The sequence below is a fragment of the Drosophila serrata genome, unplaced genomic scaffold, assembly GCF_035046125.1.
Source record: "Drosophila serrata isolate PLE 108 unplaced genomic scaffold, ASM3504612v1 contig_116, whole genome shotgun sequence".
NCBI classification, from domain to species: domain Eukaryota; kingdom Metazoa; phylum Arthropoda; class Insecta; order Diptera; family Drosophilidae; genus Drosophila; species Drosophila serrata.
Genome location: NW_028257014.1, coordinates 1,012,230 through 1,031,573, shown reverse-complemented (window position 1 = coordinate 1,031,573; position 19,344 = coordinate 1,012,230). Strand labels below are relative to the sequence as shown.

At 42.9% G+C, this 19,344-nt stretch overlaps 1 long non-coding RNA gene across 1 annotated transcript in view; it reads right to left on the bottom strand.

The window, feature by feature from the left end:
• Window positions 1-1,312: 1,312 nt before the first annotated feature.
• The window catches only part of LOC110178802 (uncharacterized), a 139,249-nt gene continuing 121,217 nt past the window's right edge, over window positions 1,313-19,344 (bottom strand). The window contains exon 6 of the long non-coding RNA XR_015270157.1: window positions 1,313-4,055. This is a non-coding gene — a long non-coding RNA (uncharacterized LOC110178802). The remainder of the gene's footprint in view (window positions 4,056-19,344) is intronic.

Below are 19,344 nucleotides of genomic sequence, written 5' to 3'. Positions count from 1 at the left end.
GTTTAGCAACAAACTTGGCTGCTTGGCCGCCTGGCTCTTATTATCTTCGGAGAAGGCTGCCTCGACCGACTGGCCCCCAGGTGATGGCTACGAGACTATGTGACTGTGGGCTCCATTAGCGCGTAGTTCTGCTGCGCCCACTTCCTCGTTTTGACTCTTTTTCTGGGCCTGACTTTGACTGAGACACAGAAACGGTAATACTCGGTAATGGGCCATCGACAATTGAGTCTATATTTGGCCAAGGCACTTGGTATTTAATGCTGTAATGTACTTCTGGCAAACAGCTTGCAGTTAACTTGGTCAACTCTACGAAGTTTCTCCGCGGCAACTGGCCGGAATTCTTTATTTCGGCATTTCCAAGACAAGAAACCTGTTGCTCTCGTAATTTATGCAAAAATACAGCAAGATTTCTACGGGGTCTAAGGTCCGCTCCAGTCGGGATCCGTTCTGGATAACTGCCCGCGCTGTAGTTACCACTTCATGTTTATTTATAATTGTAATCGCAATCATTGTGCCATGAAATGACATGTGCACTTAGCGACTCTCCGCAGCAATTAAAAAAGGGCAAGGGTCCGGTCTTAATATCGCAGTTATATGCAATGATTTACACTTCCCCCAACCGCATTTCCCTATTTTAATCTATATTATTCACGAACTGGTCTTTGTGGGTTTTTATCGACGACAAGTCGTCGACTTCAGCTTTGTTTTCGATTTCGCAAGCTGCTTTTTTCTATATGCCAGCCAGAGAGAACACACACGAGAAGTCAGCAATGCGCAACTGCAGAAACTGGCCTCATCAGTGGTTTGCCTCAGGAGGGGTTTTTGGGGGTTAAGACAACACCTGCTGCACCTGGTAAGTATTTTTGGGATGTCAAACGATCTAGCCAACTTGGGTATGGTGAGTACAGTGGTCTCTACGCCCCTGACAACCGATAGAAGTAGTACTATGGCCACATAAGCAGGCCAGCAGCTGTTCTGGTCGCCCGAAACCGTGTTGAAACATTGCCAATAATAATCGAAGAGGAAGCCAAGCGAGCAATTGCCGATTTCCATAACCAGTGGAGTCAATGCTCCGCTGATCACACAATGACTGTTCTGTTTTGGTTTAGAATATCGGATAGATCTACACATTGCCCACTCATGGGGAAATCAAGCACAGCGATGCAAATGCCCAGTTGAGGAGCAATACTTCAATTTGTTAATATCCTAAAAACTTAAGTTAAGTGTTCCTTCCAATTTGACCTCCCGAAGTTAGCTTCCTTTCTTTTTATTTATTTAATCTCTATGCTAACTGGTGAAATTTAATTTACTTATTTAAATGCGATCTGATATGTTTTATCGCAAATACCTTGATTCCTTTCACTTTTCAATGGGCACCATATAAGACACTGGTCTGTTGCAAAAATTATATAAGAAATCTTCTTCCTTTCTCTTTTTCTGAATTCGGCTAGCAAATCCAAATTTAAGTCAAAGTCAAGAGGTCACAAAGTTAGTAATTTTTCCTACACAATTCAGATTTCAAGAATACTTTAAGCATGAATCCGAATTGAAGCTAGATTCAAGTACGCAATACAAAACAAAGGAATTTAAATCACTTTGGAAGGTTCCACATTAAAGATATATTTAATTACCAACTGTAATCAATTCTCCAAGTTACTCATTTTAAATTTTTTTGAGATATGTACTACAGAGAATAGAATTCGTTCCAATTTTTAGTAAGCATATTAAAGAAACGATAAATAAAGCACTGCTCCTGTCAGGTAAAGGCCGTAATAAATTCTATATATTACTACCAAGGGAGCCACTTTTCTTGTCTTGCTCAAGTTCTGTGTGGAATCAGTTTCGAAATATCTAGGCAAATATTGATTTTTCTCGTATATCTACGCCTGAGAAACATCTAATTATATTCTACAGATAAGATTCCCAAAAGTATGTAACTATTGGCTCATTATGGAGGTTTATCTGTGTACATTCTTGCAGGTTAATATCCCGCTTTGGCCTCTCACCTGAACCAGAATCGCACGCTGCTCCTCGCTAATTTCGGGCATCGGTCCGGACATCTTTTATGTTTTGTTTTATTAATATTATTATTCCGCTGATTGCGTAGCTTCTTTATCCCGGTTTATTGACCAATTTGGTAAGCAAAAAACACACAAACACACACTCGAGAGAGAGAGAGAGAGAGAGAGGGAGAGGAAGATGGGGCCGAGGAATGGATTTCTTTTTTCATTCACACGCAAAATTTCAAGTTTAGGCTTCTGCCTTGGTTATTTGGTTTTTGGCAGATGCGCTTCGCCAGCAGTAGAAGAAGAGGAGATAACAATAAAAACTTTCTACTATTATTTAGCCGTTACGTTATACGTTAGTGCTATTTAGCCGCACACATTTCCACTTCCAGCGCAATTATTCTGCGTTTTAGGTTTACTTTTATCTCTTCTAGGTTTTATTTCGTTCGCGCGGACGCTCGAGGCAACTGCCTGGCAGGCTAATTACAATAATGCAAACTTGGAAATAACTCAACGCAAGTATCTGGGCCTCAAGGCGAACGTCGCACGCAAATGGTCGTCGGGTGAAAAATACAAAACAAACGAAACTCAACTAGTGACCGAAATGTATCTGGCAGATACGTTTGCCTCGCGCCGCGTTCGATTTTAGAATGTTTTTGTTTTCGCATTGATAAAGCGTCGAACCGGTGAGCAGCGCTGCCGCTTTGACCATTTTGTGGCAAGATCTAGCCAATTTCTAGCCACTTGTCGGAAACGGTGTTTTTGTCTTTATATCTTGGGTTTTAACCCCTTGCAGGGTATTGTAATTTCAGTCAGAAGTTTATAACTCTGTGAAGGAGTTTTTTCAGCCCTATAATCTATATATATTCTTGATCAGCATCAACAGGAAAACATTTTTTGGCAATTTTTTCAAAATTTTATACATCGATAAAATTTTTAAAAATTAATATGTTGAATTTTTTAACATTATAAATTGAGTATGCAGATTGGTTAATCTAACAAACAACTAACATAGGAAAGACTTCCAAATTAAAATTAGTGCATTTTTGGCTTTTTGTTTGTTTTTAGCTACTTTTAATACAATTTTAAATCGATAGCACTACCGGCGACTCTTCTCCAGCGCTCTCTGTGGTTTCATTTCCCGTTTCGTTTCGTTTCGTGGGTGGTGGTGAGCAACTCGAAAGAGAGCCAAGAGCAATGTACAGAAACGGGTAGTAGATACAATTATAGGTAGTTGAATACCCTCTCTCGGTATTATATACCGAAAGAAGGAAAAGTTATATAGTATACTAATTTTTATTATTTGAGAATTATTTAATATTATTATTAATTCATTTTCCAAATACTTAAAGCGACTAAGGGGTTTTTTTGTATTATTTTTACGCTATCTACAAACCCCAATTGAACAAAGCAATCTCTACTTGGAAACATCCTTTGTTTTCCTTATCTGTTCAATATTTCCTATTGTATTTGTTTTGCACCATCTAGATTAACTGCAATGGATTATCATGAGAGGGCTAGGCTACCTTTATGACCTGGTCTAATTGTGGCATTGGCATTGAACTGAAGTATTTGCTTATCAACTGATAACAGTAGGTATTTTTGCAAACATCTGTTTGTTTGCACTGATAAGATAATAGCGCCAAGTACTGGGGAACCTATTAATTGGTTACCAATTCTCATTAAATTAAATTATTAATTGCATTACAGCTTGTAGGATTCGGATACGATTACAGTAAGAGAGAGTAAGATAGTTTTTACATGGTAAATGTATAAAAGAAAATAACATTATTTGCTCAATTTGTAAGATGTATAATGCACATTTTATTTTATATTGTTTTTGTCGATTTTTGATAAGATAATAATAAGGCACTTTAAGTTAACTTACCGAGCTCATAGAGTAAAAATTGAGTCCTGGATCAAGAATTATGATGTTCCACTGCAAATTTTACACAGTTTAACACAACTATGTGTGGTGTGTTTTCTAGGCTGCGGTTGTTGTCTTAGCTTGAAGTACTGAAAACTGACGTTGATCCATTGATGGCGCCACTATAACAAATATTACAAGATAAATATAAAATACTCAGCTTTAATTAAAGTTTTAACTGTTTATTGAATTATTAGATGAAAACTTTATCAAATTTATGAGTTTAAAATAGTCAGTTTAAATAACCAAAATTAGTGTATTAGCCTTTGTTAATAATTTATATGTGGATTTCATATTAAATATAAGTAAAAACAAAACAAAATTGTTTGAAATAAATACTTTTGAACACTTTTGAATAGATTTGAGGTCTAGCGATTACTCTTTATGATACATTTTCGTAGATTTCTGTACATTTAAAATATTTCGATTAATTACAATTAATTACTATCCTAATGAACTCCCCCCAAAACGAGTAGTAATTAAAAAATAAAACGCAAGAATTGAATTCAACTCGAAAATATCCTGCCGCGCTTCTTAACGAGTGTATGTTTGCCCCGAAATTCCCACACCCAATAAGGTTGATTGTGTGTTTTTATAGTCATCGGACGAGGTGTGAAGATTACGGTGGGCCATAATGTCTGTTTGCCCCCAATTGATTTGTGGATTTGCACCGGCCGGGAAACCGCTGAATGAACTCGGGGATGTTCCTCGGACCCGCCTCCGATTCTGCCCCCAATTGGATAGGGTTTGGACCAGGTCCAGGTCCACCAGGTCCAGTCCATATGGGAATCGTTCATTCGCAGGCCATCATATCATGGGCGTCAGAATTTACTACTTTGCGTCACAGGCGAGCGAGCACGGAGGAAGATCGAAAACTTATTAATTCACAAAGAGACGTGCTCGAAAATAAGTTATATATGTTTATGAAAACAAACAATGGCCCAGCCCAGACCAGACCAGACCAGTCCAGTCTCCTCCGTGCAGACACCAACCAACCAAACCGTCGACACATGATAGGCGTAAAATTTTATGAAAATGAAAATGAAATTGTTAATAGTCCGAGATCCCGAGATGCCAATTAACGTGATTTTAATACAATTTGTCGACGTCAATCAGGAATGATGGGGAAGCAGTGTTGTTGGGGGTGGGAGATTCGACGCATCCATTGCCTCCAGCTCATAATCGCGAAATCGGAATCGGAATCGCGATGGGTTGAAAAACAAATACCTCCCTGATGGGTCAGAGGTGAGCAAGATGAAGCCCCGAGTTCACAGCTCATCACATCGTTTTCCCGGGATTTTGGAATCGATTAAATATGCTTTAATTGGGCTAGCCGAGGTCAGCAGTTGTTGAGAGCTGCCCTCATCACTTGGGATACATAAAACGGCTGTGTAATCACAGGTATTATGCACATCGGGTGAATGAGTGGTTTACCCATTAATAAATATGGTGGGGATAGGTATATCAGTAAGTATAGTATGAAATGTAATTATAAAACCCCATTAAAATCGTAAAGGCACAGGTCCTACAGGATAGTTTTTGTTGTCATCATAATGGCCTTGAAAGAATTGCGCATTTAAAATGGATTTTGGCCAAAAGAAACACTTGTTTGTTGCGTGCCAAAGAGCTTAGTGTTTATTTGCACTACCGTTGAGTGTTTATCCATCAATGCCCAGCATACAGACTTAATTTATTCGATCGGTGGATCGTAATATATAAACTGGGAATTGGAACCCAAACATCAAACGGGAGCGAACACGAGTCCACTGGGTCCACCGGGAAGCACCGGACTATAACTTTGCCAGACTTTCGCACTCTTTTTCGACGTATGTGGGGGCGTTTTGGCATAAAAACAAGGCGCAGTTCCCAGTTCCCGTTAAATACAAATAAATTAAGAAGCCTCCGAGCGAGGAGCAGAAAAAACGCAGCCAGTCTATCATCGACGAGAGATTCTCTTCGTGGAAAACACTGATCACTGACCACCACCCATTGGTTAAAGGGGGAAGGCAGCTGCTGGCAGCGGAGGCGGACAACGATCAGTTAAGCGATCCATGTGACGTCACGGTGCCACAAATCGATGACGCAGTCACCGAATACAGATCCCCGATAAAAACCCATCCCAGAATAATAAATAAAGCGAGTGAGAGGAGGAATCGATGACGTTGGCGCCACTTATGGGGCGCACGCCTACGCTGCGTCGTGTGCCCCGCGAGAAATTTGATTATATTTGCACTTTTTGGGGGCCCCCTCGGATTTCCTCCAGTTTCCCCCATTTCCCCCATTTGCCAGCCAGGCAACAGTCTATTTTGGGAGGATTGCACGAGAGTTTATTTCAATCGCCGGGGCAGGTAAACAAACAAGACAAAACAAGCGCTGAGTCGAAAATCGAAATTATAATCACACAGAAGACCCCACACCCGGGATCCCTTAATAATGTTCTATACTTGATGCCGTGACGAAGAGTCTTCTATGGACTGTAATCTTCCAGTGGGTGGAGGATGTGGAGAATGTGGTTTCCTCCGCCTAAATGGCCACTGAGTGATTTGCAATTTATTACAAAACAATTCAAACTTTCTGTTGAAACAATATTTCAAATCAATTTTCCATGGAACTGGGGCCCAGCTAAGATATGGGGGCTTTTCCACAGTTGATAAGTTCCTTGAACTCATTTGCTGATAGTTAATTAATTGATTCTATAAGGTAAATTATGATTAATACCAATGTTTGATCGGATTCTAGGAATTGTCTTCAATTGGGGTTATTGGGGATCTGGATCCCAGCTGCCTCTTTCTGCTCTACTATTCTTTAGCTTTTCCTCAGGGGATTTTTCATATGCTTTCGCTACCTTAAATATCCTTAATGAGATGATTCATGTTGGTGACTCTCCTTGGCTTAATATCCACTTGGAGAGCGACAGCTTCTTGTTTTAGTTATTCTCTAACGCCATTCCTTGGCCCTGTCCCCACTAATCTGGTTTCTTGCGCCGCAGCACGTGTCCTGGCATCTCGTTCCAGGATATCCGGCATCCGCACGCATGTATCCCTCCCCTGGACAGAACGGACCGAACCACACCCCCCGATTTTCCGCTTTTCCGGCCAGCGTGCGTGCAGTTGAGCCTAATCCGCGGGTTAGTGAGTGGCTGGCTGACCTGAAAGGCCATCCCTGTTGCTCGGCGAATCCTGCTCCTGCTCCTGGTCTGCTCTCAGCCCCTCGCCAATTCGCGGGTCACCATGATGTGGCGAATTTTGAGTTTCCGTGCTCGACAAACAAATTAATAGAGGCAAAGCCGACGAGGGCTGGGCCTTTGAGACGCGCCCCTTTTTCCCGTGACTCTGCCGCAAAGGGGGGGCTTCTACACAGAGAGAAAATGCCACCAAATAGACAGTTATTCGAATCAAAAAACCAGAATCTTCAGCGGTTCCAGGAAGCATTGGTACACTTTACTTTCCGCCAAAGAGTCCCATTATATGGCTAACGATTTGTAATATATACATTTTCATAGCATTATTATGAGTGTATCGTAATACCTTGATCTTTTATTTCGCTTTTTCCCTCAGTGTGGCCCCCTCCTCGATCTGCTCGCTCTGCTTGTGGTCATAATACGCGTAATTTTCCCTTTTGTAAGCGGCTAAAGAGAAGTTTTCGTCCTCGCAGAAGGAGGATGTGTGTGGCTGCTGTGTCCACCCCTCGAAGGCTCGAACGCTAGAACGCTCGAATGCTCAATGTCCTTGGCTGCTGCTCCTGCCACATAATGACTTTTGATTACTGCGCCATTAAGCGTTCTCTTGAGTCCTGCTGCTCGCACATCTGTTTGATTTCTCCTTGTCCGACGGCGGCCATGACCCTGCCTGCCGCAGTGCTGCAGGAACTCCTCGTTAAATGGATCACCCATGGAAATGCCTCGACCCCATGGGCAGGGCAAATCACTTTGGTAATTCGTTTTGCATTCAATTCCAATCGCAGTTCCAATTCAGAGCGGGTAAATTTCCCCCAATTAAATTGTTTCGCCTCACTTTTAACTCAATTGCGTTTACGGAGCGAGTTCGTTTCCCCGGAATTGTTGTTTACGGCTTTTCACTGCGCATTCTTTGCATAATTTGATTGCCTGTCAGTCGCCGACTCAGACGGACAGACGGACAGACGGACAGAGAGACGGACGGACAATTGCTTAGAAAAGTCAAAGAGCAAGTACAAGATGGAAGACCTGAGCGGCTTGTCTGTCCCCTGTTCCGCCCGCTTCCTGCACTGTGCCCCATAAATTAGGCAAGTTTTTCAATAAACTGCACAAGTTGCGCATACGACGCGTGTTCCCTCGAGAGGAAACTGGCAAGGGAAAGATGTGTGGTTGGGGCGGGGGGGTGTTGGTTGTGAGAAGAGGGCGGAAGCCAACAAGGTGCAGCAAATATTGCCACATCAATTGCGGCTGCCCCGCCCCCTTTAACCACACATACATATGCTGGTGCCGCCTCCACTTTGCCCTCCTCCACACGAACATCAATTTCAAAGTGCATACACAGCAAATAAAATGGGGAAAGAGCAAGCAGGTGCATTTTCTACTAATTAAGATAACATTTAAGCAATAACCTAGAAATGGTAATGAACGACATTGTTTATGAAGAAATGTATACGTAATATGATCACTAGAATCAGTTGGGTTAGAGTAATGTTATTGTCCCTAAACTGCCTAAATGAAATAATAACTTGTAACTTCGTATATATCATGAATATTTGAATATTAATTTAAAGACGGAAGTTATGGGAGTGATGTCCAAGATGTACTGTACAAACTGCAATTAAAAGGCGATCTTGCTCTACTTTTCGCTACGTGTAAATACCATTTATACAAGTAAACGCACCACCTCCTTACACATAGCACTCGGCGAAAGTTCAACCACTCGGCTCGCATAATTCCCCATCAGCCGCTGCAACTGCAATTTCGACTTGGTCGGAAGAATTTTCTTGTAATGCCCGTGTAATCTTCGAGACAAGAACTTACTTGCCAACTGTGAATGCAACTGACTGCGATTTCCTCCACTTGCCTTCGCCTTTTGTTTATATGTATCTGCATCTGTACCTGTATCTGTATCTGGCCCCATTCCGAGTCACCTGCTCGCCGCTCTGCCTTTATGCTTAATTCTGTTTTTGTTATGCGCCTCATCCATTTCGCTGCACACTTGGAAAAAAGTTTCATTCTGCCGGGAAGTTTTTGCGCCCCGAAAGTTTTTGCAGTTTTCAGGTGTCAAAATCAATTTCGGAGCTGCGATAAAAAAGCAGAATAAGCAAGGGAAACTCTTGGGTGGAAAACTCGAGGGAAAACTTGCACGTAGCCGTTAGCACAGACCCTTTGCCTTAACGCGAAGAAATGCTAATTATTCAGCTTAATGGAAAACAATCGCGAAAAGTTGTGCGAGAAGGCGAGAAGGTGGAAATGCTGATCCGAGTTTTGTACGCAGTTTTCGGAGGTGGACAAGGACTAACTAATCCCGGCTCTGGGGGCTAATTACAAGCGACACTCTTCCGCTGCTGCATTTAGTTTAATTGGATGGACAGTGGCATCCATCAATCACGAGGCAATCGGGGTCGTCCCTCCTCAATCAAAATCAATCCTTCATGCGGGTGCCTTGTCCGTGATTTTCGATTTTCGACTTTTGAATAAATTCACTTTGCCGCCTAATTGAAATGTAATTTTTCATAATCACACGCCTAATCCGCATGTCATAGCCACATGCATCGATGCAGTGTCGGTTGGGCTTTAATTGAAATACATGAAAATCGAGCAGATGAGTGCGGGAAATGTCAAGGAAATGCTGGAAAATATCCAAAGCAATGACTGTGCCATGGCCTGTGGCAAATGTTCGGTTCTCACAGTCGCAGCTCAGTTTATTTGCACTGCTATTTATGGCCTCTGGTTGTTTGGTTTCATTAACGAGGCATTTGCTGTTGGCCAGAGATTAGGATTATCTGTGATTTAACTCCTCTTCGGGTTGGGTTCGGCATTTGGAGGAGACAAATATCCAAAATTAATTAGCTTGTTTGGATATTTATGACTGATGGGGCCTAAGGCTTTGCTTGCTTATTAGCTAGAAGTGTTTTAACCTAAACTTAAAGAGAATCGCATAAACGTAACTTCATTTAAAGTAAGGTTTTAAAGTTATGTTTCTATTCCCTTTGAAATATATGTTAGTTACGTTTAATGGTAACTTGTAACCGAAACTAAAACCCCTAAATAGCTCTTTAAGGTTATATAGACTGCCTTTATATATAATTTAAACTCTGTTTACGAATCGCAACCTACAAAGCTTTGTCTAACGTCCATTCACCGCCAAAGGACTCTCTCTCTGCCAAGCACTTAGATTGCAATTAGGCTCAAGTAGACACAGGGACTCCTGTCTATTGCAACTCGCAGTCCCGTGCCGGATGAGGACAACCCCTGCTCCCCCTTCCAGGACCTTGTTCTTGGCTCCAGGGGCAGGCAGAGCCACCTGCCGCCTGGAAAACACAGGCTCAGGCACATCCTGCAGACAATGGCTGCAGCCAAATCACACCTTGCCTCCCGATTCCGATTCCGATCCGAACCCTCCCCAGACCAATGTCTTGGCAAACAAAGTCTTCGATAGGGACAAGGATGCACAGGATAAACACACACACCGAGACACACACACACATGGGTTAAAGGGAGCGCTATCAACTCAATCGCAAACGGAATCGCAGTTGCATCGGGATCTGTTTGTGAACAACTCGAATTACCATTTCGATTCAGTTTTAATGAGATTTGTCGCCGGCTCCTCAGCTGCCGCCAGGGATGAGGAGCGTGCCAGAGGTCCTGGCTCTGGCTCTGGCTCTGGCTCTGGCTCTGGGTCTGGGTTGTGGCTCCTTGGCTCTCGGGGGCACGAGTTATGGTCTTGTAATATCGTGTTTTCCGCTCGTTAGCCCGGATCCCTGCTTCTTTCGTCTTCGCCTGCTTATCTGGCCCGGTCTTCTGCTGCAGCTGAGGCTGGTTTGGGCCAAGGATAAGGCCACTGGGAGAAAGTCAATAGTCCCAAATGCTTATAAATTTACAAAAATAGTTATAATCTTGGCAACCAGATTAAGTTTAGTTCAGTTTTTCCCCAGTTTTTCCCAGTGCATCTCTGTTGCCTGTGTTGGCCTTTTTATCAACTCTGCAGCATCTTTGCCACAAACATGTGACAGCCTGGTGCCTTTCTTTGGCTCTTCGTCCCCTTATCCCGTCAGACGACCTCGTCATCCCCATGCCAGGCAACGGCAACACTTCGATTATCCTGCGGTCGACAGGTTCGAGGTTCGAGTAAATCCTGCTCCAGTTTTCTTATTCCCGTTGTTGTTCTTCCCGTTTGCTGTTGCTTTTTTTCTGGTTGTTGTTGTTGTGGAAACACGCTATGCCAGTTGGCCATAAAAAAATCACTGAACCAATTAATGCACTGTGCACAGGATGTTGTCGAGCTCATTGTCCTTGCCCATTGTCCCTGTTCCCTCTCCCGTGTGTTATCCTGCTCCTGCTCCTGTACCAGTAGATGTTGGCCTCTGTGGCAGTTGCGCGTGCCTCCTGGCTTCTGGCTCTGGTTTCCTCTTCCCCCCTTGGCTCCTGGCTGCTTTCTCCTTTCTCCTGGCTCCATCAAACTACTGACTCTTCTCAGGCCAAATGTTTTCCTCGTTGCGCATTAAGCACAGTTGCCCCAGTACAGTGGAGACTGACTAAGGAACTCCTTGGGTTTAATATTTCTCATAACTCGTAACCATGAAGTCATACTGTACTACTGGCTATCCTGCACTTTTCCATCCGCTTTCTCGTCCCTCTGGCTGCCACTTGTTCCGGTGTCGAGTTGCACACGCGCTCCTGCTCCTGCGGCTGCTCCCTTCTCGGCTTCTTCGATGCTTTGGCTTTGGTTTCCTCCAGGTGCACACATCTGCTCCTGCCACCGCCTCTCCTTCTGCTTGTCCCAATGCAAGGCTAAATGAATTGTGTTGAAAATGTTGCTGGTTTATTGATTCGCAAGTTGAAATTTAATTGAACCTCCGGCTGCTGGCAGCCAGCTCTCTGGGATTTATGAGGCCAGGCGGAGGGTATCCTGCGATGTTATCCCGATGGTGGTCAGGTTCATAGTTTGCGGTGCACTAATTAGAAAGCGCTGCTGCCTGCCAGGGCCCGAAAAAAGCTGTTTACCTGAGTGCCAAAAGGGCCATGGGTTGGTTCTAAAATCTAATTACTTGATATGGGTGCAGGATCCTCCTAGCCAAGGCAAAGGGGAGACGCAGAGGCAGGAACTTATCAGCGCCGTAACAGGCCAGTGAGCAAAGGATTCGCTTTGGTCAGGGAAATTCAAGGCAACATTTTTCGCTAGCATTTCGTTTTTAGTGGAAATTAATAGGAATTAAACTTGCTTCATGAAAATACCAAAATTCAACACAAAGAGTACAGTGTAATGAGATTTCTTTGCCCTCTAATTGTCTCCTTTCTAATTTCCAATAATTGATAAGTATTTCAAAAGGGAAATGTACCCTATCCTGCACCCTCACATTCCTCACTTGTCCTATAATTGGGATGCAAAACAATTGAATTCAGGGGAAGAGGACACACCGCCGTGAAGAATAATAATAATAAATCTTACGGTACCGAAAACCAAAACTATTTCGTAGGTTAAATGCCACATAAGATCAAAGAGGAGCAGGGGTCTTCACTTCCGATTTGCTGGCGGCGGCACACGCGTCTCTGTCCTCGTCCTCGTCCTCAATAAAAACATCTGTCCTGGCCGGGATTTGCCCCTCAATCAGTGCGCTTCCTGTCGGGATAACATGTGTGTGAGTGCGTGTGTGTGTGAAGGAGTGGGGGGATCCCGGCTAGGCCTTTGTCTGCAAAAAGGATGCGCGTGCTGCTCGTCGGCAGATGCGAGATGCGAGTTCCTAGGACATGGAAAGCAGATTGAAATTCTTGAATTTGCACACGGATCGAATGGAGATCGAATCTGGCCCGAGTCAAAGGATTTTTGCTTCCCCTTCCAAGGCGGCGGGCGAGGGATGAATGCCAAATTTATAGCTCATTAAGGGACAGGAACAGGACAAGGAGCAGGGGGCTGCTGCAGCCTGGGTGTTCCCTCTATTCAACCGTTCGACATCAAAGCTGCACTTAATCAGGAACAGGGCAGGATCAGCCAGGACATGTCTTGTCACATCCATTAGCAGGCGAACACAAAAGCGGATTCCAACGCACTTGGAGAAACTGGAACTATCTTTTCTATGGAAATAATAGATCCCTTTTGCTGCATCCGAAACAAGCACTGTTAGTTAAGCATCCAGTTTAAGCTACATAATTCTCTCAGTGTCAACTTAATCCTCAATTGAGGCAGAAGAGGGCTTGTATCGCAGGGGGAAACTCGAAAAGAAGAGCACTTCGTGCACTCGACAACTCGTTATCGCGTCGCTTATATCGCTTATTAACCCCGCAGCTGGAAGCGTCAACACTCGCCTTCATCCCCGTGTGGCATCCAACTCCGACTCCATCTCCATCTCCTCCTCCACTTGCACTTGCACTTGCCGGATATGCTCGAGATGATGTTCCTATCAGATTCCAGCTGCTGCTGCTGCTCCGCTTTTTCTTCCGGTGAGTGTGTCCTCCCCATCCTCATCCTCTCTCTTTCATCCCGATGCTGATGTTTGGCTTTGTCTCCGTTTTCAGTTTCGGTTTGGGTTTCGGTTTCATCTGCTTCTCCTGCGGCTCCTGCTCCTCCCTCCTCCATTCTGGGCATGGAAAAACCTTGGAGGACTTGGCACGAGCTTCTTCATTATTATCCCGATGGTGCGGGAATGTCCCCCACTTGGCTGACATCTCGTGTTCCCTGGTCCTTAAGTGCAGTTGAGGTTGTTAATGGCTCGCTTTCGGTGCTTATTCTGGCTTCAAAGATGGGATTCATCGAAGGAGAAAGGAGTTACTTGCAGATAAATTCGTAATTACAGGTGTCACGGTGTAATGGAGGTCGAATAAACATATGTGAGACTAATTCTTAAAGCAATTTAAGGCAGGTAAAGCTCTCTATTTTTCTAAACACAAATAGACAATAGTATTCCTGCATGGTTTTCTTATTACTCAGGCACTTAGTTCATTCATTTGTTGTTTCCATTCACTTTTGTTTTCGATTTGTTTTTCTTTTCAAAAATTCTTGTGCCATTCTGAGTGATTGCAAAAAAGGCAATGGAAATAAAAAACCGAGGGGAGTACGTACGAAAGTGCATTAATCACGTATTTACAACAAAACGATCAAGAAGAAGCCCCATCTGAAACGGGGAAATCCCCTCGGGGCTGGGTGGGTCTGATGGGTTCCAAGTGTCCCTGGTGGCGAGTGTTGCAATGGAACGTAATCCAATTGAATTAAAATGGAACTGACGGCGATTTGGCAGGTGTGTTTAGACTTCTCCGGCGGTATTGATTCTGATTCTACATTTAAATTTCTGTTTTTCACAGCCCTCCCACTCTCGCCCTTTGTTTCGCCTTGGATTCGATTCAATTTGATTCAATTTGATTTGATTTTGATTTCGCTTTTCGTTTTTCACTTTTCGCTTTTTATTTCGCCCTTTTCTGGTGTGTTCAGCTTTCCCGCTAGCCGCTTTTCTGCTGCTGGCAGAACATCCGCATTAAAAAGTTTCGTCTATTCGAGCGGAAATCAAAAAGTTTTATTGACTAAAAGACAGATTTGGGGGCGAAGGGATGGCCTTGGGGATGGGAATTTTGGACTGAGGGCTGAAGCTGAAACTTGGAAATCGAATAGAAATATTTCGTAATAATACAAGCGAAAAACGGAACTGGAACAGAGGCAACTGTCGGTGCATTTTATTGCCACGTCCTGCCAAGCTCGGAAAATGGAAACAGGGACTCGTGACGGCGACAAACATTTCCGATTTCACACCAAGACTTTCTCTTGCTTTCTCTGGTCTTAAAGGCATCCAAATTTTCCGAGGGAAATGCGGAATGTGTATTTATTTACTCGCGAGCAATTTGCATTTCAATTCATTCAAATTTTAGTGGCCGTGGAGAGGGAGGAGCGAGAGCGGGTTGCGTATACGCCTCGTTGAACGCAAGTAAAACTGATTAATTGCCGTGCAATTAATAATGAGGAACGGTAAATGGCAGGTAATAAATTGCCAGAGCTCCCTATGGAGCCAGCACTGGACTTTCCGCGGTAAAAGCGGGAAAAGGTGGAAAACGAATTTTAAGATGATTTAGAAGAAGAAAATCTTCTGTCTCTGGACAGTGGAATTTTTGTTTATGCATCCCAACCTCCCCCGAGGAGATATTTTTGGTGAGGCATTGCACTTTCCACTGCGAGAAAACTGGGTTAGAGGTCATCTCCGGGCCAGCACTGATCGCGGACAGATTGATTAATTGGCCATTATCGAGTTCCTAAAGATACTTGGCATATATTTAGCCAAAAATAAAAGTAGAATGAACTTCTGGGAATGCTCTAAGAGCAACCTCTGGCTGAATTGTAAACATTTTAAATATACTTTAAAAATAATCTACACTTTCCTTATTCCCCTTAGCTATCCCAACTAATGTCCATTATTATGCCTTATCCGGGCTCTACGCAATAGATCATCTTTAGTGGGGAGTCTTAAGGAGCCCATTGTGGGTTATCCCGCTAAAATATCTAGTCAATTAAGCCATGATTTATGAAGTCCGCCTCCAGAAAACCACAGAAATAATAGAGAAAATCTATTGCCACCTTTTACCGTGACTGATGATGCTCCCTAAAAGGTTACCCCGACTCCTGCAGCTTCCTTTCAATTTCCATATTCCATATTTCCCCCATGTTCCGGCTGCGCCTGCGCACTCTAATTTTTATTGCACCCCGAGGTCGTGGCCTCGTATTTCCCTGCCTTTTCCCTTTTTCATTTCTCCCCAAGTGCAGTGCACTTTTTTTATGAATTGTCTGTTGTCGGTTGTTTGTTTTCTTTTGGCTCCTTTGGTACGCGCTATTAGCATAAGTTCCCTATTATTGCTTTTCTATTTCGAGAGCTCTCCCCCGAGTGCAGTTTAATTGTTGTTGCCGCTTCGCCAGCGACTTCTTTGACTTTTCGCTGTCGTCTCCCTCTCTCTCTAGCCCTCTCTCTTTCTCTCGGGAGAATTTACTTCGACAAGTGTCTCTGTCCCGGGAAATCGTCTCAAAAGGCGATTACGCCGAGTGTGTGTATGAAAAGTGAACCCTGAACTGAAGATTGCGTTCGGAAAACAGCTGCTGGAATTGAGAGTTGAGCAGACCAGAGATTTCTTACAGGGCAGGTGCTTAGCCAGGGAAAAACTTGAGGAAAACTGAACTGAATAAATATTCCATTTAGTTTAGTTTGAGGTAAACTCTTTGAAGATTAACGATAAATTAGCTCAAACTTTTTAAGAAGCCTTGAGAGACTTTCTGTATATTTGATGCTAGTGTCTCTTTTTATTAAATAAAGGGAATGTGTCGTAGGGTAATGGACTGAAATAATAACCGGATTTGGGTGGATATCTGCACCCTTCCTCTGTACACAATTACAATTCTATTTTGGTCATTCTAAAAGACATATTCCCACAAATTAATCAGGCTTCTTGGTTTCCTAAACCAACCTCTGTGCGTGGATGCGCCTCATTAGCCACAACTTGTTAACCATTAGGACAATAGTTTCTACCCTTTCCTTACCTCGCCTACGGTATCTTGGCTTATTAATGATGTTGTGGTTGCGACTTGATGACTCTTCCAGAGCCTCGATAACTCCGCAGGTAGAGGAAGCTGCTGGCATCTCTCTCCCTTTCGGGTCGCTCTCTTCTCTGGACTTATTTTCGGACTCCTCCAATCAGAGGCGAGCGGGAAACCAGTTTTGTAACCTGACCTGGTCATCATCTGCCTTCTTGCCTGTTGCCTCTTTCTGGCCCGAAGCCCCTGAATGGGAGTATTGTGTGGTAAGACGGAGGTTTTGTGTTCCTGCTGGACCGAAACTGGCAATCGCCATCGCTTCGATCCGACTAACCACGCCCACTCCTCTTGCTCTAACCAATTTATTAAAGTGCAACATATTTGATTTAATTAAAAGGTATGCAAAATATACCAAGGAAAGCAGAGAAATTAGGTTGCAAAATTAGGAGAAAAGTCAAAAGTTGGTAATGGGGGAAGTCCATGCTAAGGAATTGTTCATGTTTATTCTTCAGCAAATGTTAAAAGTAAACCCTTAAGGAAACTACCTTTCAATTAATGTTCCTCCTAAGTTTCCTTTAAAGAAGTTCTATAAGGATTATTTAATATTTCCTATTCTCTGTTTTACAAAAAGGAATAAAGTTAATATCACCAATTTTGTTGGTCAATGGGAGAGAGAATGGATGGGCAGCCAGCGAGGCAGTGTGCGGTTTTGGCCAAAAGTGGCTTTGGGGGTGGAAGTCATCGTAGAGCAGACAGAGAGTGGTGTCAAATATTTAATTCAAATGTAAATTTTGCATATGCCAGTTCTGTCAAATGCTCCACTGCACCCGGAGGAGAAGTGCCACCCGTTTTAGCCACAATTTCTCCCCCTTAACTCTCATCTCTTCTTCACTGCTCAGCCAGCCAATTTCCTTACCCGAAATGGGGCTTTTGGCCCCGTCAATACACTCGCCTGACGTCACAGACCATGATTCTGATTCCGAGCAGGCAACACGCTTTGTGCCCACAAAGAGTGACATTCTCCTAATCCCAGAAGCTCTCTTTCCCCTCTCGTTTTTTTTGGTCACAATTTTTGGTTCTCCTTTCTTTTACCTTACAGGTGCTGCACTTGAATAAATATTGCTACTTTACGTAGAATGTGATGATAAATAAATAAAGGAAATGATTTATTTCCTTTGGAAATAATTCAACCTTTTTTTGATCTAGTTTCAGGTTGGATAAGCATCTTTTATAGGATAGTCTTAATTTAATTTCCTAAAAATATGTTTTAAAAAGAACTCTCTCTCATTTATGTTATATTTTTTCATTCAGTGCTTTGTTAAAAGTAAAAAAAACGAGATTCTGCGACACCTTGACTTGCTTTCGCTTCACAATTTCGATTTCGTCCTCGTTTTCATTTAGTTTTTGGCGGTGGCTGGCTCTTGGCTTAAATTCCCATTGCGATCCCAGGACCGATGCAGGGAAACTAAAGGATCCAAGTATTTTCATACAATTAGGCACAGCTGTGGAGGGGGACTCCCCTCCCTCTAACACAAATATGAACTCCACATTTGACTGCCGACAAAACTTGGCCAGAACTTTTGGCCAGGCCACTCAGAGAAGAAGGGGAGAGCGGGATTCGGGCTCTTTCAGTTATTTTGTTTCATTTCGGGGTAAATTGCATTTTATTTTGGCCTGCAAGAAGAGCAGGAGCAGGAGCAGGGAGTGGGGGGATGATGGCTTCTAAAACGTTTCTTGCCTGCAGTTTGAATCTTATGCAAATATTTTTTGGCTAAGCTTTTCCAAATGGCAAAAAGGAGGCGAAATGGAGACCATTGTGTGTGTGTGTGTGTGTGTGTGGGCGGAGGACGAAAGGCAGGCGGCATTGGATGGTTTTAAATTGAGCCTGGTGGGCTTCGTTATCCATGTGTGTGTATGTGTGTGTGTTATAGAGGCAGTCAATGGACAAGAGTGCTGCCCGAATAAATCCATCCAAAAATTGATGGGAAAAATGTCCCCTAAATCGTAAGAGTTACTTGAAATATATTTTGGAATTTTATCTATAGCAATTTCGTGGGTTAAATTCTGAAAAGGGACATCAATTCTGTGATTATTTATACTTTTTTCTTTTTTTTTTAATTATTATTTTTAGTTGTTTTTTTCTTTGTAAATGTATTTAACTTTAATTTCAAATTTATAAATATAATTATTTTGGACTCGGCATATTTTTTAAAAAATATTTTCAGCTATTGGGCAGCACTGGCACTGGGACTTACAGTTAGAACTCCGAAATTGAGGAGCCCCCAACGTTTTATGGCTGAAATATAAACTCTAATGGATTTCATTTGAATGGTTTACATTGAATTAATGGACAAGGCCCAGAGAGTTGAGGGACCACTGAAGTTTTCCCAAAGAAATTTCCAGAGGATAGACATCGGAGGAGAGCCTTGAATAGTGATAGTTGCCTTTCAGCAGGTGATTGATGGAAGTTTTCAAGGAAGTTTTGGGGGGTAACCTGCTCAAAAACAGTACTTTCACATGGAAAAGGAAAATTTAGAAAAAAAAACAGGTATTCGTAATTGTTTATTTTGAATGCGCTTGTGTTTTTATTTCCGAAAGGAAACCCACAAAATGTTTATTTGAACTTGCCAATTAATTGCCTCAATAAACTTTTCGGAAGCGATAGTACTTTTCCACATTTTGATTGGCTGGAAAAACAAGGTTTTTGGTGAATGAATTCATTGTTTTTGATAAT